The following is a 23857-nucleotide window of genomic DNA, read 5'->3' as shown; positions in this document are numbered from 1 at the left end:
ACGGAATCCTTTGGCGCGATGTCAAAAGTGTTAAGGGTCGTCAGCAGCACGGTCTCTCGTACTCGGGAAAACGCATGCTGCAATGCAGTGGCGGCGATTGGACGTTGAAATTGGGGGGGGGGGGAGCAAGACATGATCTGAATATTTGTATATCAATCTAAGTTTCCCCGGTTCTTTCTAACACTTTGTTTGACGAAAGGTTTGTATAACTAATAGGATTCTATCTATTTCGTTTAAAATACCGTCCATCATATTTCATATTTTATTAGATAAATTGCTGAAAAATTGTGTCATCAGATTATTTAATAACAAATTTACATAACAAATAAACAGAAAGAATAATATTAAACATAGTAATGAAAAACGAGTCTTGTTTTGTAGAAGTTATATTGAAACTGGGGATTAATGAACAACTTAATTTTAAATTCCCCCACATGCTATTAAATGTATATTATTACTCTTAGAAAATGAAAGACAGTAAAAACTACAAGCACATGCTGCGACATTTAAAGAAATACTTGCTTTTGACAACTTCCCGAAACATGTTTGTAGCCATTAGGTGCAGTTTTCACTTTCTTGCAACACATCAAAACACAACAATACTTAAAATCACTACATACTCCAGTTATACAAAACAATCCTAAAACCTAGAATTCTGTTGAATTCACTAAATTTAATTGTATACACTCGTACATCCCTAAACACACCACTTCACTCGTATATTACACTACAAAACAATGGAAAAGGTGGAAGTTTTTTCTTATTACACTCATTTTAATCAATATTCCTTACTTTAGAAAGAAGAAAAGATATTTTAGGAACTGTCAATTTTTGTGCAATTAAAGAATACCTTGTGAATTTATTATTATTATTATTATTATTATTATTATTATTATTATTATTATTATTATTATTATTATTATTATTATTATTATTATTATTATTTGAAATGTTCTCTCAATTAGCAGTGTTGCCAATTTGGGGGAAAAGTCGCTAAATCTAGGGGATTCGTCTTCCAGGATAACGACAAAAAATAATTTTTCCGATTAACGACTTTTTTGGTGATTTTGGAATGACGATTTGGCGACTTACTTACAACTCTAGCGACTTTTGCGCTGCGAACAACTTATCCTAAAGTAAGTACTATTAACTCGAATCAGTTCAGATATATAAAAATGTTTATTTTACTTTTGCTTATTTGAATCAGTTCAAATGTTGACGAGCTGGGAAAGTACATAACATTTATCTCTATATTCCCGCTTTGATTGCTGTTATCTCTTACCTTCCTTCTAACGGGGACGAACTCCAGCTTTAAATGTCCTTTAGTTTACAGAGCTTCCGTTTAGAGGCACAAATAATACATTACCGACAGCAAACTGATTATCTGTAGAAGCGTGATTAGAAGTGAAGTAAATTTTTTTCTAAACCTTTAATTTTGCTCGTTTTTCTAAATTCATTTTTGATTTTGTTGAAGCAAAATTGATCATAAAGTTAAAAATATATAAAAGTGAAATTACTGTTAGTTATATATGAATCTTTGAGTCTTTTATATATATAATATGAAAAAATTTTTTTAGCGACTTTTCACCCAAAATTGGAGTCATTTCATCTCCAATTTAGCGACCTTTTGTATCAACTTGTTGGCAACACTGTCAATTAGTTTTAGAGCGGCTGACTAACATATCGCGCTCTTGTAAGAGGGGGGTATAGAAGAAAAACCTGCTAAATCTATTTTTGAATTTTGTCTGGGAACGAAGAAAAAGTGACGCCCTCATGTTTTCGGAATTGTTGAACAACTTTTTTTTGTTTAGTGGTTCATTTCACTCATTTGTATTAAGTAGTGACCACTAAGCCAAAATTTGTGCAACAGTTTTCAAACAAAAGGGCGTCACTTGTTCTTCGTTTCCCGACAAAATTGGAAAATGGATTTATCAGGTTTTGCTTCTATACCCCTGAATTGAAAGAATACTGGAATTGTTGTGCTCCAATAGGTTAATTTTTTTTTTCGTGGCAATTAAAACGCAATTTCTGTAGCTTTCTTAACTTAACGGGAAGACAACCAATACCTACTCACGCAACGGCAAATATTATATGGCACCATTTTTTTCTATGAAACAGTAATACATACAAAAACTTTTTATTTTCAAATGAAATTATATGCATTAATGGGTTACTTCGAAAAAGTGAGGAGGCAACTGCCCCCCTTTGCCCCCCTAATCGCCGCCCATGCTGTAATGTTTTCTTTAACGCTTATAAGTGCAGAAAACATCAAATATACCCTGACGAAATACATCGCATCACACGTTATTCGAACACAGAAAAGCATGCAGCTGCCTATTCCTAACACTTCCAACTTCCTTCCGAACCATTGGATGTCCATTGTTGTCAAGGCTTACCTCCTGCCTATTTTGGACCCTCCTTGAAATCACGGTATATCTGAAAACCCTATTGAGAGCATGTCTGAGAATTACACCCTGTAGGGAATACCCTATACATCTATTGACAATTGATGAAATATACACTTTTTGGTTGTGTATGCGTGGCTTCTTTTACGCTGATAAGACCACCATCCACAATTTTTGGAATTCGAAATAGGGCCTCTTGAAATTTAGCTTTTTCGCGCTTTTAGACAGCCCTCGCTCTGAAACTATGCACTTTTCGCCATAGATCCATATGAATTTTTCTCTTATTTGATGTGAGGAATCACCTCTTACAGTTTGTCCGTAGTTCATTAACACCTTGTATATATAATATATTATATATATATATATATATATATATATATATATATATATATATATATATATATATATATATATATATATATATATATATATATATATATATATATATATATATAATTGGGTTCCAATCCATAATTTCATAATTTTGCGATAACCGAAACGGAATAGGGTCCCGGAAACATTAAACGTTTAACTAAATATTAAGAGAGAAAGTAGGTAGTATTACTTTTTACATTTTTGCGCAATGCTAGCACAACTGATATGAATTTGAAATACGATTACTTTCTATTGCTTTGTTTGAAACGGAAAGAGAAACTTCTAAACAATAACTCTTCACTAATGAGGTCATATTAATAGGAGACAAGGTCAAGAGGCTTATCAGCGTTTAATTTAAAGAAGGAAAAAGACATCTAGAAATAAATTTTTTCATGTACTTAACAACATATTACAATAGAATAACCTACTACAATTCATGTTGAACTAACTGCGTCGCAATTGACAAGATCAAATAATGATAACGAATTATATTTTTCACTGATTGATTGGTTTGCATGCAGTCCTTGTCAGCAGCTATATAGATTGAGACCTACAGTGACTCAATAAAGTCGTCGGACATATAGGGCTACCTATTTGCACATTCTAAGAGAGAATAAACATTCCAAGAGTATTCTTCAGAGAACAAAACATATATTTTAATTACTCTATATTATTTACTTATGGAATATAGAAACAACAATAACAAAACTCAATTTTATGACTACAAAAATACAAAAAAAAAAAAAAAAAAAAGTGAAAATAGAGCTAAAATCCATGTCAAAAAAGAACTCGGACACGTGGCAGCACTCTCTTTGTTTTTGGGTTTAATAGGGGAATTTCCAAGAATTTGTCTACTTGACAGTTTTTAGGTGTCCAAGTGAAGCGAGTCGAAGCCGTACTATTTCCATGTGAGTGAAACAAAATAGGAAGACAACGTGGTCAAACTTCTTTAGAAGTAAGATAACTTATTTTAAAATATTACAAAGAGGAAAATCAGTTCATGATATTGGGGAATTAGTAAATATGTCACATTCCACAGTTCATGACATTACTAGACGTTTTAAATCAACAAAATCAGTGGAAAATAAACCAAAAAGTAGTAGACCTAGAATGTTTTTTAAAGTCAGACGAGTAGGGATGCGCACGAGACAAGATTTGTGGCTTTCTCGTCTCGAAAATGTGCTGTAAAAGTGGTCTCGACTCGAAAAATGTATATTTCTCTATTGGAAGAGCCGTGTCTCGACTCGAATTTTGTCAAGAAAATCCTGTCTCGACTCGTCTCGTGCGCATCCCTACAGACGAGCGATGGATTGTACTACAGGATAATAAAAACCTCAAGATAAGTGCTCCTAAACTGGCCAAAGAAGTATAAGAACATCTTAATAAAAGTGTGCATCCCGAAACAATAAGGTTAGTTTTAAGAAGAAGCAATTTACATGGAAGAGTAGCCTGTAAAAAACCGATCACGAGCAAATGCAATAGAGAAAACGAGACTCAGTTTTGCAAAAACTTATAAAATAAGGATTTTTCGTTTTGGAGCACTGTGTTATTTGCAGACTAAAGCAAATTTAAGTTGCTCCGCTCAGATGGTCAATGTTATATCTGACAAAAAAAAAAAAAAACCCTAATGAAGAACTCCGAGAGCGTAATCTACGATCCAGTGTGAAACATGGAGGTGGCTCGGCAATGGTCTGGGACTGCATGTCCGCTGCTGGTCCAGGTAAACTTTGTGTAATCGATAGTATTATGGACCAAACAAAGTATTTAAACATACTGAAGCAAAATTTGGTACAAGTGCTAAAACATTGGGACTAAAAGATAACTTCCAGTACTACCAGGATAACGATCCCAACCACAAAGCACTCATTGTGCGTTTGTGGCTCTTGTATAATTGTCCGCATGTGCTGGAAACCCTCCGAAATCTTCTGATATTAATGTTATTGAGCACTTATAGGCTCATTTGGAAAATCAGTTAAAAAAGTATACTATTAGAACAAAGGAAGACTTGGATTCAGCACTTCAGACTGAATGGGCAAAAATTGATCCTTCTTTCTGCAAAAAACTTGTAAAATCCATGCCCGTAAGATTGAAAGTTATCGTGAAAAATAAATGATTGCCAATAAAATGTTAAAAATACCTAATAACATTCTACACTTTTGATTCAAATAAAGTGTCCGAGTTCTTTTTTGACATGGATTTGAGCTACGTTTTCACTTTTGTATTTTTTATAGTCATGAATTTCAGTTTTGTCATCGATGGTTTCTATTTTTCATAAGTAAATAATATATAGTACTTAAAATATACATTTTCTCCTCTGAAGCGTACTCTTGGCATGCTTACGCGTATTCTCTCTTGAAATGTTTAAGTATGTATATATCCGACTTCTTTATTGACCCACTGTACGTTTAAACTGGAATCTGAACTATTGTAATAGAACCAATGGTCCCCAGGATTGTCAATAACATTAAGAATAATGTCACTAAACGTACAGTGAAAAGTTGCTAGAAACCTTAATTGTAATGGAAATGATGCTAAAGCCTGTGACAAACATCTTGGCATTTCAGCTAAACGAATAAAACGCAAGCACTGACGCGACGTTGCCGAATGCTAAGGGGTGTGGCTATGGCTGAGTAGACAAACCACAGCGCGATCAGGTGGCAGAGGATAGACGTGGATGTGTACAAAATAAACATGGCAATACCGCTGGACTCTCATTTGCTAGCAGCATTTAAAGGGAACTTGGAGCGCCGCCTTCAAATGCCAAGATGTTTGTCACGCCATTTAGTTTATGCGCTGCACGACATTTCAAAAGTCGCCAAATTCCTTGTTTAACAATGGTAAACGAAAAAAATCTTGTCTCTAAAATATCAAATCACTAGATTTAGGGATAAATTCCCTAAATTGGCAACACTAATTGGTCTCCCATCGGAAACAGACAGTGATGCCAACCTAAAATTCTACAAAATCCCATGTTGAAAGGCAGAAATTTCCATTTTACTCTCGAATTTCCCGCGTTACACTAATTACAAAAATAAAATTAAAAACTTATACAGTATGGAAAATGAACTTCCAATATGACACTAGACTTAGCCGTAAGCTTCGCTCTTACATCAGTGATCAACAAACCGTCGATCGCGAGCTATTAGTAGTTTGCGGGGACATAGACATTTGCTAACGTTGATAGTTTGCTTTCATACTCAGTAGAAATTTATAGACAGTAATCACATCTAAGATTTTTTAAAATAATAAAAAAAAAAAGTTGATAGTTCTTTTGGTTGGTAACTCACAGTAGGATTTAAAGAACGGTACGGTAGCTCAAAGCTTCGTAAGTTTGGCGACCACTGTTATACATTTAGGAACAGTTTACGAATAAGACTTTTCCTTACTTGATAGAAAGATTTGAAAATGTTACCGAAAGCAAGTACATTTTGTTGTCAGAATTTACCCTTTATGCCATCATCTTCTACTCAACGTAAACTATATATTAAAATGCTATAAATATACCACATTGACTTGACACCTAGTCTTCCGTTTCAGGCGCTGCTATCGGCTGAAGGAACTCCATTATCTTTCGCTAAGGCTCTCTCGCTTAGCAGCTGCTGAACCCTTATTGGATCAGCGCGTGGGTGTGAGCTTTAGTTTGCATTTTTGCCACGGCTCAAGACATTTTGGCAGCACAATAGGCTTATATGTTTATGGTTAAAAGAAGTTTACATATTTGTGGCCAATCCTTTCGACAGTGAGTTCTCGGGAACTATAGGCTCTAGGAAGATGCTGTTTTCACTCATAGACTGCAAATTTTGTGTAGATTGTTCAGTTCTAGTTGAATATTTAAAAAAAGGGATGGATGTTATTTCTTTATTACATTTTTAAGGGGTATATTGGAAGTGCTGATTTTCTTTTCTTTAAGTAAAGCATCATATCCTACGAGTAATACATTCCAACACAATAAACTTGTATACAGGGGTTGTATATCTCTCAGGCGTTTGTTTGATGGCTAAATGATAATGAAAAACGAAGGATAACCATCTTTCCCAAGCTGGAAGCATTTGAAATGTGATGTAGGCGCAGAATGCTGCGCATATCATGGACCGAAAGTAAAAGGAATGAAGACGTACTAAAGGAAGCTAATGAAGGACGACAGATCATAAAGATAATAGGAAAAAGAAGAAACAGCATGCTTGGCCATCTTATTCGACACTCCGATTGGATCACTGTGCTGATAGAGGGAAAGGCAGAAGGAAAACCAGGAAGAGGAAGACCAAGGATAGAATATCTATGCAGTTACGAAGAAGAGGCCTTATCAAGGTATAAAACAGGTCTCCCAAGTGAGAGAAAACTTTTAAAATTTCCATGTTGCCCACCAACCTATGGTTGAGGTGAACAAGAAGAACCATTTTTCAAGTCTAAGATGAGACTTTATTGTTTGGAGTATTTTGCCCAATGAACACCATATATCACTGACATTATAATTAATTGTGAATGTAACGTATTTGTTTATTACATACTGGATGCAAGAACAAAGAAAACACTGGTCATACATGAATTAGAAACTCCAATCGGAAATAGGCTCAAAGCTTGCAAACGGATTGGATTGGTTTGAGAGTTTAACGTCCCTTTCAGCAGCGTGACCATTTCAGAGACGGGACCGACAGCTTCAAGTGCCCATTGGAGCACATCTCGGAATTGAGCCGAGGCATTAGGCTCCCAGCGGGATTTGCACCCGCGACTAGGCGTGCCAAAGGCGAGCGCTCTAGCCATTAGGCTAGACAGGAGCCTAGCTTGCAAACGGTGCAAGATATTAAGAAAAAATCGGAAAAACCTCCCCTTTATGGTACCCCTTACCGATTTTTATCAAGTCGTCTTTCACTTGTGTCTCTAAAGGGATATAAAGAATGAAATCTTTAAGTTTTACGTGTCACAGTTAGGCTAAAGGATACGGTGATGATAAGAAATGAATGAAACGGTAGAATGAAGAAAGCGGGAGGAAACGGGAGAACCCCGAGAAAACCCACGAACACAGTTTGTCCACCACAAAATCCACACGGCGCGAGGATCCCAAGCACCGGAGGTGAACGCTCTACCACTGAGCCAAGTGCCTCCCTATAAAGGGGCATGTACAGATGTTGTGAAGAATGACAAGGAGATTCTTCATGTTCATGATGCGCTGTGTACGGAGCGCAGGTTCAGCTAGTCAAATGAAAATTCTTTGGAGCACGTTAACCATTACAATCGAACGATTAAATATGAGAATAAAGTCTATGACGACTGCATTACCCGCAGAACTTAATCAAGATCATTAAAAACGAAACTATCGGTATGTCTGTAATTCTCCATATCTCCTAATCTTGATATTTCAATATTTTTTGGTGTCTTTTAATTTTTCGATGTTTTTCATGCTTTTCTTCCTTTTTCTTTTAAAGTTTCAGGATTGATATATTTCGATATTTTTTTAAAAAAACTATTTCGATATTTTGATCTTTGACATTTTCCATTTTCGTATTTTTTTATACTTTAAGATATTTTCCAATATTTTCATTATTTGATAGTCGGCATTTTTTCTATTTAATTTTTTCTGATATCTCGATATCCGCTGTTTTTCGTATTTTTTTCAATTTTTCGATATATATATATATATATATATATATATATATATATATATATATATATATATATATATATATATATATATATATATATAGGGTGTTTCAAAACAACACCAACAACATTTGGGAGGTGATTCCTGACACCAAAATAAGACGAAAAGTATGTACCAACCTGGATGTACAAATTCTTCCTTTCGCAGTTATAGTGTGTCGAAAATATGAAAAAATGAAATTTAAAGGTCTATAGCTCCAAAACTATGGGACCTACCGTAGTCAGGTCAAGACTTTACTTAGGAACTAATATCTGCTCTATCCATGTTTCAGAATTTCAAGGTACTCACGCAACAATTTTTGTACACGAAGTCTGATTACGGGCATACAATCTGAAGTACTCACTAACTACCTCTATAAAAATTGTTGCGGAAGTACTGCAGGATTCTGAAGCATGTATTTTTGGATAGAGCACATATAGTCCTTAGTAAAGTCTTGACCCGACTACGGTAGGTCTCATAGTTTTGGAGCTATCGATCTTTAAAGTTCATTTTTACAAGTTTTCTGCAGCCTGTAACTCCGAAAGGAAGCATTTGTGCATCCAGGTTGGTCTATACCTTTTGTCTTATCTCGGTGTCAGGATTCACCTCCAAAACGTTGTCGGTGTTGTTTTGAAAAACCCTGTATATAATCTTTCAAGCCATATTTTATCAATAACGTATATAACCCTACCTACAAGACGATGTACTTCGCTAACACCTAACAACGTTTTGAGACTTCCAAACTATATTATGCATACATTGAAGTCTTAGATGATTAGAAAGGCTATCGGTAAGAGATATGGAGAAGCGGTTTTGTGGAATCCTATTCAACGTCCTGAAAATAGGTTCCATTTTATTCACTAAGCCTCTACTCAAACCGGAAGTGGTATTAATTCAAACCGGTAAACATTAATCGCATACAAAATCGGTAACAGGTAACGACAAGCGGTATGCTGCAATCAATTCATCGTCTGAAGAAAAAAATACCATAATATATTCACCCGTGCTTCTCTACTAAAACCAGGGATCATAATGGCTCAGTGGTAGAGTGTTTACCTCTGATGCGTAAGGTCCTTGGTTCGATCTCCGGGCAAGTGTTATTGGTGAACATCACTGTGTCCGTATGTTTTCTGAGGGTAGTCGCGTTTCCTCCTACATGATCATTCCACCAATCATTCACTTGCCCTAATCATCCATCTTCCTTAGCCCAACAGGCTGCATATTCGTGGGACGTTAAACTGAAATATTTTTCTACTAAAGCCGGAAGTAGCAGAAATTTAGTATTACTTCCGGTTTCATTGTGGATTTCATTAGAACATAAATGGTAAAAGCGAGGAGCAATTTTCTGCAACCGCTAATATGTACGAAGAGTACGATATATTCAGGGTCCGATTAAGGGGGGGCTTAGGGGGGCTCTAACCCCGAGTCTCCAGGTGGACAAGGGCCTCCACTCTCATCAAAATCTCAACTGTCTATTTAAACAGAATCATGAAGATACAATTATTATCATAAAATAGAATATGACCAAACATAAGAAACATATTCCCTTAAATAACCTACTGTATTTTCACACAAAAGTATTAGGCGAAGTCACCAGAGGCGAAGGGTGCCGATCCTGGGGGGCCGGGAGGCCCGGGTCCCCTAAAGCTCATGTGCGCCCCATATTGTATATATGAATATACATTATTTGGCATAATTTGAGTGCAATTTGTCTTAAAATCCTCATATATATACCTTCTATATCTGGATGCCCCCCTCCAAAAAAAATACAGAGAAGTCGGCGCCCTTGCCAGGGGCCACATGTTTTCTAGCCCCTAGATGGGTTAATCCAGACCTGGATATATTCCATTTCCGACTTTATTCCTCTAGCACAGGGTTTCTTAACCTGGGGGTCGCGAAGATAAACGGAAAAGATAAATATATCTAGCATCCAATACCGGAAAATATAATTATATATAATTTTCAATTCTCTTCTGATAGGCATATTTTTATGCATACTGTTAAGAAGAACAAAAAATAAGTCTACTAAACATTTTCAACAGTTTTTTTTTTTCATGTGACAAAATTAAGGGAGTTATAAACTTTTAAAATTTTCAAACGGCCTCCACTTTGAAACAGTATGACGAATCGGATTCGATATTTGTAATATGAATGAACTGACCAAATTTAGTTTCAATCCATTTGCTTTTAGGGAAGTTACTGTATCCACTACAAAAAAATGAAATGAAATCTTTGAGTTTTACGTCCCACGGTTATGCCGGTTAGGCTAAAGGAGACGGTGATAATGAGAGATGAGTGAAATGGTGGAATGAAGAAAGTGGGAGGAAACGGGAGAACCCCGAGAAAACCCACGAGCACGGTGTTTGTCCACCACAAAGTTCACTTGGCGGGGGCTGGGATCGAACCCGGGACCCCAAGCACCAGAGGTGAACGCTCTACCACTGAGCCACCGCGCCCCCCTGTATCCACTACAGTATATGCAAGAAATGGATTCTACTATTATAGAAATAGATGGATATCGTGAGATATCCGCAAAATAGGTCTATTAAAAATCCCACACAAACTTATTACAAACCAGAAATTATAAGGGGGTCGCTGGCAAGAGGATGTGACAAAATAGTGGGTCGCGGTAGGAATTAGGTTGAGAACCACTGCTCTAATGTAACCGGAAATTGCAGAAATCTATTACCACTTCCTATTTGAATATTAACTTTCATATAGCAAAAGCGGTAGGAGAAAGCACGAAATGGCTTATTTTGATGTCTTCAACATCCCAGGAGTAAGTTTCGTTTCTAACTTTACATTAATGTGTTGCAATTATAAGTTATACTACAGATCCACTACGACCAGTTTCAGGATTTTAGTTTGCACAGTTTGGAAGTCTTCCGTACTTTCATATAGAGATGGCTACATTTTTTCGAAAAAAGAATTTTTGAAAAACAAAAAAACTCAAAATTTTTCGAAAAACAGAAAACGAAAAATTTTCAATAAACGAAAAAATTTTCGAAAAATATTTTTTTCAAAACGGAATTTTTTTCGAAAAACGAAAATTCGAAAAATGAAATTTCCAAAAATCGAAACATTTTTCGAAAAAAAGCCATCCCTAGTTTCACAGTGTGAAATGAAACTTTGTTTCCTTGCCAACACTGCTTCAACAATTTCAAGAGGCTGACGTCTGCTCTGTATATGTGTCTTACGTGCTACTAAGATACGAATACTGTGATATCACATATTACCCAGATGGAATGGACAGCGGTTATTTCCGATTGGTCCATTATACAGCGCACTAGCAATGCTTTTACAATTAGGTAAGGCGCACAGATAACAGGCAAAGTAAAAGACGGGAATGAAATAAAATAAGTATTGTCAGAGCACGAGTAGCGTATCTGCACAAAAAAAAGAAGAAGAATACCTGCTTATTTCCCTGTCACCAATGGTTTTTACCGACCCCACCTCTCCTTCAGGCCCGTAGCCAGCCCAAATATATAAGGGGGCCCGGCTGAAGTTAGGGGGGCCCGATCCAATTATATTATAGTTCATCACCATATTATAGTTCATTTGCAAGCCTACCGTGAAAATTTTATTGGGGCCAGCAAAAATTTAGGGGGGCGGCCCCCTAGACCCCCTGGATACGGGCCTGCTCTAGTTCTATTCCTTTTCTTCTCTGTGTTCTTTGCTGAGAATATGAGCATGTGAGCAACAAACGGTGACAACACACCCCCTCTAGTTCAGTGGTTTACAACCTTTTTTAACTGATGACACACTTAACCTACGCCTACGATATCGCGACACAATTGTTTGATTTTTAAAATAATAATAGTAAGTGGCGTATTCAGAGTTTCATCAAGGGGGGTTCAAGCACTTAATTTCATATCGTTTCAGGACATGAATGATTTTGTATATATATCTTAACATAATCTTATAATATCTTGCTCGAAGGGGTTGAAACCCCCAAACTCCCTTATATATAATAGTGTAAGATTATGAGTTCCTATAAAGTACTGACTCTAGGTAATGCTTGGCATTGTTGTTACCGTTGGAGGCATAACCTGGTACAGTCTATCTCAAAATGCATTCTAACTAGTTCATTAAGTACCCGGCTATTTGAGGCAATCGCAAAGCGTATTTGTTGCTTATGCGTACGCTTGGAATACGCTGACCATGTATTTAAATGTGGATGGCTAATCACACACGCGAAAGCAATAAAAACGCGGAGAAAACGTCAGCTCGAACGTACTTGGTGCATTTCGGAACAATAGACCGCCTGCTGTTTTAAAAGATTTCAAAAGGAAAGAAAGAAAGACGTGTTGCCAGGCAAAGGGATTGTAGCAAGAAACAGCTGCGTGGAAGATGGTTTGTGCAGAGTATTGGAACTCTGCTCTTACACACCTGGACCTGGCAAAAAGACCCGGAAACCCTGATTGGCTCACAGTATGATTTAGAACTCTGGTGAAAGTAAAATTACCTTGGCCACGTTCGCTACAGGGGCTAACGCATCAAAAACGCTTTCTCAAATAGCCTAACACTAAATTCTAAAATCTGATGATACAGCTTATGAGATTGCGCGATAAACCCGTGTGTCGCAACACAGCGGTTGAGAACCACTGGTCTAGTTGGTGGTGACTACTCTACAGCATGAATTGAGGAGGACATCAACACAATACATACATAAAAAGTAGAAATATCAGAACGTACGTTTTGACTCATCATTACGGGAAAATGGATAAATGACGTAAAACCTAGAGCGGAAGGTGCGAGTTTTTGTAGTATGACGCAATTTCCGTCGGATGACATGCTAAAACATATATATCCGTTAGCTAGAACTGAACAATAAAATAAAATCTTTCACGAACATCTGTCACGTTGATAATGTCACTTGAAAACAAACATAAATGTCTATTTCAATTCTTTCGCATCACTTTTTTAAATTACTTGTCACCACAATACATAACTGAGTAAGAAGTTACTTCTATGGAGAAGAAAGACCCATGATCTAAAGAAATATAACTGCTATATATAAAGGTAACCAAGAAAGTTCTGTCGCTTTTTCACGCACCACCTTCGAATATCGATGTCTCCTAAGACATATATGGAAGATAAAAAATAGTCCCCATGGGCATCGACGACCTTCTGCTAACGTTCTGGAAGTGCATGGATTCCATCGCAGTAGAATTTGGTGGGTCATGAAGGGAAGAAGGTACCAAGTGCATTTTGCACCCCTACCCAGGGACTTGAACTGGCATCCTCTAAGGTGAATGTCCAAGGAATAGAAAAGGTGATAATCTGACGGTACAATGTCCGGGGAGTAAGGCGGATACAATAGTGTTTCCCACCCAAGACGTAGAATGGTATCCCGGATTATCCTAGCCACGTGGAGCTTAGCGCTGTCCTGTAACAGGAGAACCCCTTTGCAATTCAGATCTGCTAGCTCCAGAGTTTTGAGTTTTTCTTGAACACGGCTCAATTGCTGACAGTACACAGTTGCATTGATGCTCTGACTAGCTGGTAGCAGTTCCCGATGCACGATGCCGCGAGTAGTCCATCCAGCACAAAGAAAGACCTTCTTCTGGTGCAGTACTGGTTTCGGAACCGGTTCATGGGACTGTTAACCAATGATGACGGTGCCGTGGAGCTTCCTACAAGACCCAACTCTCATCACATGTTAACATCCTGTCCAGAAATGGCTCCTTCCTTAGACGAGACAGTAAAGAAACACAGGTGTCTGCTCGCGTTGCCTTCTGGCCCGGAGTCAAATCATGTGCGACCCATCGATCCAACTTGTAGTCCTTCCCAAGTTGATGGACGTGCTGCCGAATGGACTCTCCACTCACACTGAATTGTGGTCCCAGTTCTTCACATGTCTGGCCACTGTTCGCCTTAACTGCTGCCTGAAGATCTTCATTTTGTGCATGTGTTGGTCTTCCAGCACGTGGTGCGTCTTCGAATGTTTCGACAGTTTTTAAACTTCGCGTAGTCTGGACCCCCTCACCGAAGGCGTGGCATATCTTCCATCTCGCTGCAGCGGCGTTAGACCTCAGTTTGAAGCGTAAAACATACACGCCCGATATTCTGTGGATGTCACATGTTCACTCTGTCCTTACGCAAGTTCACGATGTAACTGAACTGCCACCAAAACCAGGTAGTATGTTGGATATACCCACACAAACAACTGGCCTTCGCCTTACCTCCATTAGCATTGAACTAACGGTGTGAGGTCAATTGAACACAGACCTCCGCAAAAAGCGACAGAACTTTCTTGGTTACTTTGATAAGACAAATACGAGAAGCTAATCATCTTCTAAGATTTTTTTAGTAAATTAACGTTTAACCAAAACGTTTGAAAAAGAAATTATTTCTTATTATATGGTGATATCAATATCCAATATGTATATATACCTAGTAATAGTGACCTAGTACAGCGGTTCTCAACCGTTGTGTCGCGACACATTAGTGTGACACGCAATCCCCTAGGGTGTGTCGCGAAATTTTAGACTTTAAAAATGATGAAGAATTTAATAATAATTAGTTAAAGTCAACTTTGAGATTGATTGTATTAGTCAACATCTCCAGCGGCAGCATTAATGCTCAGTATTACAAAGTCATTACTAGAGACCGGATGTTAGGCAAAATGCCTATTCTTTAATATTAAAAATATGATTTTAAAAAATAACGTTTTAGAGTTTATATGGGAGTTTATAGTTTCAATTTAAACCAATTTTATTTAGCCTATTTAGCCTATTTTGAACCTTCCTGCCTAAACAATTGCTTTAGTGCCTAATGTTGCCTATTCTATGCATTTTCTTCAAAATAAGACTTTATTGAGAAAAATATATAATTTACAGTAGTATCTCAAGAAAGGATTCTGCCTCTTCCGAGTGTTGTTTGTAGTGATAAGATGTCGTAAAACTTTTGACTGTTATGTGTGCTGATAAAATGCTGTAAAACTTTGGACTGTTGTGTGTATTGATAAAGTGTATAAAATTTGGACTATTATGAGTAGTGCCAAAGTGCTGTATAGCAGTGCTATTCAACCGGGGGTACGCGTACCCCTGAGGGTACGCGAAGATGATTCTGGGGGTACGTAACACTGTTTCTGGGGGTCTGCTGGAAATGTCTGTTGACTGTTCACTGCAAATGAAATTCGATAACTTGTCAGTTTGTGACTTTTGTATTTATGCTCGAGAAGAGGACAATGAAATTAGTGACAGTGCTATTTCACAACTTCTTCCATTTACATCAACATATTTGTGGAACAGGTTTTCTCTGCATTAACATCAATAAAAACGAAGCACAAAAATTGCTTGAATCCACAATCAGCTTTGATTCTCGCACTCTTGAAGATTCGACCAAGAATCGAGGAGTTAGCGTCCCAGAAACAAGCTCTCTCTCATCAGCAGGTTAGTTTAAAGTTACTTTTTGTTTTTGAATTTTTAACATTGTTCTCAGAGTAAGAAATATCATGGAGGATTAGGAGAAAATCCTCCTCATTAGGACTGGATGTCTCCCATATGTTTTGAAACTCCATGTTATTTTTTTCGGATGTGCACTTTAGCCCCTTGTAAATAGTCTTTTGATTGGCACACTGATTGTCCTTTTGTTGTGTCTCTATTTGCTTTCCTTTTTAATCAACAGAACATGGATATTAAGTTTAATAAGTTCGTTTCGATTTAATTTCTTTTAAACAGCTTCAGGGGTACACAATTGGATGGCGAACTGTGTCTAGGGGTACGTGAGGAAAAAAGGTTGAATAGCACTGCTGTATAGAACGTATTTACCAAATATACATTGAATACATGTCAAGCTTCGTTTTTATATATATACGGTAAAAGAAGTTATTAACAAACAGATATATTTCTCTATTCTTTGAACAGTATCACTTGAATTTATTTTTTTTAATTGTATTGAGTATTTAACTTCATTATTTAGAGTTACATTTTAGTGCCTACTTTACTGTCTATTTTTTTTTTAATTTTAAGTGCCTATTTGCCTGTCTATTTTCCAGGTTTTTAATGCCTAAACATCCGGTCTCTAGTCATTACATTATAACAACTTATAGGGTTACACAATTATATTTATTATTATTATTATTATTATTATTATTATTATTATTATTATTATTATTATTATTATTATTATTATTGCTATTAAAAGAATATCAAACTAGTGTGTCGCGATGTCCTGAAAGTTCTGTAAAGTGTGCCGTGAGTCAGAAAAGGTTGAGAGCCACTGATCTAGTGTTATGTGATTTGATTAATATTAGTATGGGTGCAACAAAAGTGTTTTAGTATGAAATGCATCGAGTCTTCATCCTCACTTAGCAGTCTTGTTTCGTTAATGGTACCAGGTTTTGCTGTCTGTTTTAGGGATGGCCACATTTTCCGGAAAAGCGGAAAACGGAAAATATATTTTCCGTAAACCGGAAAATTGAAAACGGAAAACGGAAAATTTTCCGGAAAAACGGAAAACGGAAAATTTTCCGGAAAAAACGGAAAACAAAATTTTCCGGAAAAAACGGAAAACAAAATTTTCCGGAAAACGGAAGACGGAAAATTTTCCGGAAAACGGAAAATGTGATTTCCGGAAACCGGAAAATCTTTTTCCGGAAATGGCCATCCCTAGTCTGTTTTCTTTTAGGTTTGCTGTGATCTTTGCAAACTGAAGCCACGTTTCGTGAGATTTATCAATATCTAGTGGTAACCATAAATCTTTGATATTGAGGTAGTATATCACTTTACACTAAGTCCACGTATCAAAGGAAGTCCGAGAGCGGTAGACGGACTATAAATATGGAACTCACGTATACAGGAATGCATATAAAGTGAATATACTAAATTCTGCCTCTACAGACATAAAATTACTGTCAAATATTGTAATCTAAATTTGAAAAATTTGTATAATTATTGTAATATAATTTGATTGTCTTATTTTTTTTTATCATGAACATTTATTCATATATTTATTTTTATTTGTCCTTAAGAAGTTGAAATAAGAAAGAGAGATCAAATTACATTTTAAATATATAATTTTGAATTTAGAATCTGAATTTTGTATTTCGTTCTTAATATGTTATACACACACATTTTAAACTGTATACATAAGCATTGTAAATATCAATTATAAATTTATGTTCGAAATATAATCTGCTATAAACACAGAAATTGAGAATTATTTATTTTATATTTTGGCAATTGGAAATTGATTATTATTTTATAGGATATTTAATACTATATGTAAACACAATCAGACATTCCTATGGGCAAGGGTTGGAGGAGAAGAGTTACATTTAATTATATTTACACATTATTCTACCCCTTATGTCTGTCTCCATACCTCATGGTTGAAGCAGCGAAAATACGAGATAAATTGTATGGTGTTCTAAAATTGTCAAACGTTCATAAAATGTTGATGATACAGACATAAAAGCTAAAATGACAGTGGATGATATCCAGTCGTACGAAATGTTTGTGTGTGATGAAGCAGCCTAACGCTCAGATTCCAATTAGTTTTTTTTTTTTTTTTTTTTTTTTTTTTTTTTAATGTTAGCTTCTAGTGTAATGTCCACAGACTAGATTTGGGGATGTCTCGCCTTGAAAAACTATCGTGAGAGTGTTGTATTGTCTCGAAAAGTACAAGATACAATCAATAAGTACGGTAAATGTATGATGATGATTATTATTTTGAGTTTAACGTCCCGTTCAGCAGCTAGGCTATATGAGACGTGGTCTTACTGATTAACGTGGAATCCGAACCACATGAGCTCCCGCCGGGAATTGAACCCGGGTCTCCCACTACAGTAAATGTAGTTGCACAGTGCCACCTATCGATGTTGTATCCACTTCAACAAGTAGACCTAAGCCCAGTAGCCTAATCCTTTGGTACAGTCAGTATTGAGTGAGTTGTGACATGTTAAAGATATACCACATTGACTTGACACTTAGTCTTCCGTTCCGGGCGCTGCTATCGGCTGAAGGAATTCCACTCCCCTTTGCTAAGGATCTCTCGCTTAGCAACAGTTGAACTCTTATTGGCTCAACGCATAGGTGTGTCGAGGGTGTGAGCTTTAATTCGCATTTTTGCCACGGCTCAAGACATTTTGGCAGCACTACAACTGCTTTCTAGAGACAGGAGCGAGGACGTGTTAAGAGTGTATGCCAAGCGCCAATATTAAGTTTTATTCTAAACTAAAAAAAAAAAAAAAAAGTGCCAAAGAAGCTCACGAAATGACAAAATCAGTGTATGGCCATGAAGCAATGCCATTGACGACTATTTACAAGTAGCATAAGCGATTCAAAAGCGGCAAGAAGTGGCTTGAAAACGAGCAAAGATCGAGACGTCCTTCGACGTCAAAAACAGATGAAAACGTACCCAAAGTGGCACAAATGATTTGTTCAAACAGGTGAATGACTATTCGAGAGCTTTTCGAAGAACTAAACATCTCGTATGAGTCCGTGAAAAGCATTTTAACCGCCGATTAAATGGGTAAATTGTTTCGTTCTACATCACGAAAACGCCCCACCCAACACCTTGCTTTTGATTCGTGAGTGTTCGGCCGGAGAAAGTGTTCCATATCCGCCTTACTCACCAGATTTAGTATCATGCGACTTCTGTCTCTTCCCAAAAAAGGAAAACCCTTCTTCAAGGAAAACGTTTTATATCATTCCTATCATTGAGAGAGCCATGACAGAACAGCTGAACGCCCTTCCAAAAGAAGTCTTCCAGAAATGCTTCCAGTCATGGATTTAACGTTGGGATAAATGCATTGCTACTGAAAGACAGTACTTTGAAGGGAATTAAATCAAGTTCCATGTAAACTTATTACTTTTTTTTCTAATAAATTGATTCACCGTTTTTTTTTATCACACCTTGTATATATGGTTCTACTAGAGAAGCTATATCCCGTGTTGTGGGCAACAGTAATTTATACAGATCTAAGATGGATGACGAAAGAAAATTACATATCGAACGTTATTCCAAGTTCTCATGAAAACTAATTCTGATTTTACAAGTAACGGATTAGGGCGTTCAAGATATGGGCGAATAAAAATTGTTTTTCTGAATTTAAATAAAGTCAATACTGGCGTCTGCTGGATTTAGTTTAACCTTACTCTTCAGACAATAGCCAATGAGAATGTCAGGGCCAGGTCAATTTATATGGTTAATTTCATTAATAAATGATACAAGCAGTATTATCTACACACTGCAGTACAAAAGCTGAAGATTTGGGTTAAGTTATATCAGCCACGGAGATAAAACAGAGCCTTGAGGGACACCGGTATCGAGAACAAAGGAACGTGATTGAACTGAACCGATCCAATGTCTTTGATCAAGGCATGAATCACACATAATATTTAGCATGTTTGTAAAGAGTAGAACAAAATACAACCTGTGGCCCACGGCACATAGACACCCACATGAAACATTACTACCTAGGTAATTATTGAAGCTAAATTTACCTTTTAGACTAAAACATAGCAGCAATATCTCCTGAAGCATCATGCAGGGATAATATTTCGTCCATAACTTCCTTTCACATATTCCAGTGCGAGTGAGTGAAACAAAACGTTTATCACAACACATGTTTCCGTTACCCTTACTCCTTCTTGGAAACACCGGGCGATGACGTGTACTCACCTGTAAAACAAAAAGAACATCATTTTATGTTAATATTAGGACATTAATGATCAAAAACATTGTTAAGTTATACCACAATATACAGAATAGTCAACAGTTATTGAACAGGTGTATCAAATACCGTCTATTAAAATTCCAAAACGAAATATCGTGACTTTTTCGTGACCTTTTCTTTACCAAATCATAAAATTTCATAACACTCTTAAGAGCGAATTTAGGTGCGAATTAGGCCGAATTTTCATCCATGAGATAGAAGCGTGGTTTGCTTGCGATTTGAGAGCGTCTAAAGTCGACCATAGACATTTCTGGTGGTGAATTTTGACGTTTTATAGAAGAGAATTTTCAAATTTGTGTTTACATTTGTACAGAGTTTTAAAAAATCGTGATCCAAAAGCTAAATTTCGTGACTTTTTCTGGAATTCACGACCGTTTTCTGATTTCGTGACTTTCGTGACCGATAGACACCCTGAAATAAGATCAGTTATTCGATGAAAAGTTGGGATGTTAGAAACCAAACCTAATTAATTTTCACTGAAATTGTCGATTGTTTTTTGCCCTTTACTTGATTTTTCTTAAAAATTAATCACGAGAATAGAAATCTACAAACAACACATGGTCTTGGTCAAATTTGGCGACGAGATAAATAACTACTTGTTTAATATCAATAATATGCATGTAAAATATTTTCTTATGCAGTCCTTTGGACTTAACGTGTTTTTTTTCCTTAATGATTCCTATATAGAACAAAAATTAAGGAAACTAAAATACATAGATTAACATATTAATTGTGAAGTAAATGCGGTGTGTACTCACGATAAACACTTGTTACAATCAATGATGGATAATTGTTTTTCACAGCTGGGAAATTCATTGATAGGAACTTATATCAACTGAACTGATGCTAGACATTGATAAACACTTCCATAGTCAAAAACTAGAAAATTAAATCGGGTAGCATTTGAGTACGTCAAATTAAGGAATTAATGGCCTTTTTTTATATTTAAAAAGTTTGAAACAAAGTTTTTTTTTTTTTTTTTTGAAAATCGGTTTTTCTCTATAATACAGAAAACGGTTTTGCCCTGGTTCGTCTCTCATTCCCATTCAAACAATTATTCCATCATAATTCAATTGCCTTAATTATCAATTTCTCTTAGCTTAATGAGCATAAAATCGGGGACAATTTAATAGATTACATTTTATTTCTATTTTAATTCTCTTTAGTCTATAGTGCTTAACTGTTGGACGTAAACTCAAAATTATTAAAAACTTAATTTACTTGTATACATTATACTAATTTTATTATTTTCTTTTTTCTTTTCTTATAGTTATTATTATTTCCAATCTCTCTCACATTATTTCTGTATTATTATTATTATTATTATTATTATTATTATTATTTTATTACAGGTATTCTGCCATTATTGGTAGGTAATTTGCAGCTGAGAAGCTTCCATGCTCCACGGTCTTTCGCTACCCTCCTCGTTTTCACGTATGATTTCTTCTGTTTTGATATCGTCCATTAATTGTAGTCTCCTTCGTCCCATCCTTCTCTTTCCTGCCACCATACCCTCTAAAACGTCCCTCATGATACAGTTCCTTCTTAGCCAATGTCCCAATCAGTTTCTCTTCTTCCTCTTCTTAATAATATCTAAATTTGTTCTATTCTTCACAACTATTTCTAACACCTTCTCATTCGTTTTCCGCTCGACCGCAGCTAATTCTCTTCATTCTCCTCCACACCCACATTTCAATCATTTTTTAAATCATTTTCGCGTAATGTCCATGTTTTTGACCCATGCAGTACAATACTCCACATGAAGCATTTTATGAGTATTTTCCTTAACTTATTTCCCTAAAAACTAATTAATTGGAAGTTAAATTCTCTCTACTTAAAAATATCCAGGACCTGCGTGTTTCTTCTATTTTTTACTTCTAAACTTTGTACAAATAACTTTACGTACACTATTATCCTGCTTACGCATTTGCTGCCAACTGTTTACGTTACGGAGCCAATCTAACAAGAATTAACATACCTTGTACTTTAAGACAATGACGGGGTACAGAGGTTTTCTCATTCCACTGTTCACAAAATGACGTGTCTCCTGCATGCTTCTGGCGGACAGAAGGATAACGAAGGGGATAAGGTCTTCTTGAACTAAAATGTGCCGCCAATAGCTTGTCTTGAAATTCTTTTCTCTTGGCTTTTTAAGATTCTTTACACTTTGACGCACAATGTATCGGTTGTCCCAACGTACACAACGTAAAAGAGTTTGGTTTATCACAGTGTACAAATTGATAAAATGAAATGAAATCTTTGAGTTTTACGTCCCACGGTTATGCCGGTTAGACTAAAGGAGACGGTGATGATGAGTAATGAATGAAATGGTGGAATGAAGAAAGTGGAAGGAAACGGGAGAACCCCGAGAAAACCCACGCACACGGTGTTTGTCCACCACTTGGCAGGGGCTGGGATTGAACCCCGGACCCCAAGCACCAGAGGGGAACGTGTGTACAAATTGAATTTTGGATTTTTGAATTTCCAAAACTTTAGTAAAATAAATGTGTATGTGAAAACAGGAATTATTTAAATATTTAGATTTCTCGACTAAAAAATCATTTAGTTTCATTTTAGCATCGTATTCCACGCACATACTAGTATTTTGTATCCTGAGTATTAGACTAACCAGCTAATCACAATAGCACTGCAGGTAGTCTATCGAGCAAGGATAACAGCCATAATTACTCCCATAAGAGTACATGGAGAACCGGTTTGTGATTCTCCATATCTTGGGATCAACTGAATGGATCTCCTCCATCGACGAGCTCGATTCGTAACTTGAGCTCATGTGGTTCGGATTCCACGTTAATCAGTAGGTCCACGTCTCATATAGCCTCGCTGCTGAACGTGACGTTAAACTCAAAATCAACTCAACTCAAGACCTCCCGTATTTGGAGGGGGCACTCCGAGTTCTGGTGGGGATATGGTGACGAGAGGGGTATCGATCGATATCGGTACACGTGCCATTTTCAGTAGTCGCAATGACGTAGCTCGGTGAGCACCGTACGTTTGTTGTGCAGGAATATATTCGTGGCGGTGGGTCTGTGATTATCACTCAGCGGGCGTTTTGCATTCGGTTTGGACTTGGCCGACATGATTCTATTCTGGATAGAAAAACTATTTAAGTTTGGGTGTCAAGCTTTAGACCAACAGGTTGTGCACTGAGAAAAGGATCGCCTGGCCGACCTGTTTAAATGCTGAATACTTAGGAGATTGCTGGGTGGATGCTCTCACACATCCCACATTTTCCGGCGTTGTTACGGTCCACGATCGGCCAGGCGATTTTTTTTTCTCAGTGCAGAGCCTGTTGCTCTAAAGTTTGGCACCGAAAACTTGAATAGTTTTTCTATTCCGGAAGAGAGTCATGTCGGCCAAGTCCGAATCGAATGCGAAATGCCCGCTGGGTAGTAATCAACTACTATTACTCCTGCGCAACAAACGCACGATTCTATGTCATTGCGACTACTGAAAATGGCACGTATACCTCTATCGATCGATACCCTCTCCGTCGCCGTATCCTCACCACAACTCACACAGCGCCCTCTACAAACACGGGAGGTTGTTTTGTCGGACCTTGTACTAACAAAGTGAAGAACCTTGCTTTCAACTGCTCTAAGTAACATACTTTAACACTCAATAATTGAAGTCCACTAAATTGTTCAAAAACGAGAGAAAAAAAGAGACATTTCATTATAAAGTAATTAATTTCTACTGCGTTCCAACGAGATTAGAAAGACCTAATTCTGCAAG

At 36.7% G+C, this 23857-nt stretch overlaps 1 long non-coding RNA gene across 1 annotated transcript in view; it reads right to left on the bottom strand.

The window, feature by feature from the left end:
• Positions 1–17921: 17921 nt before the first annotated feature.
• The window catches only part of LOC145672068 (uncharacterized), a 177810-nt gene continuing 171874 nt past the window's right edge, over positions 17922–23857 (bottom strand). The window contains exon 2 of the long non-coding RNA XR_014128612.1: positions 17922–20049. This is a non-coding gene — a long non-coding RNA (uncharacterized LOC145672068). The remainder of the gene's footprint in view (positions 20050–23857) is intronic.

This window comes from Thermobia domestica, chromosome 15 (genome assembly GCF_964235325.1).
Source record: "Thermobia domestica chromosome 15, izTheDome1.hap1.1, whole genome shotgun sequence".
In the NCBI taxonomy this organism is placed as follows: domain Eukaryota; kingdom Metazoa; phylum Arthropoda; class Insecta; order Zygentoma; family Lepismatidae; genus Thermobia; species Thermobia domestica.
This window is presented reverse-complemented; position numbering and strand designations above follow the sequence as displayed.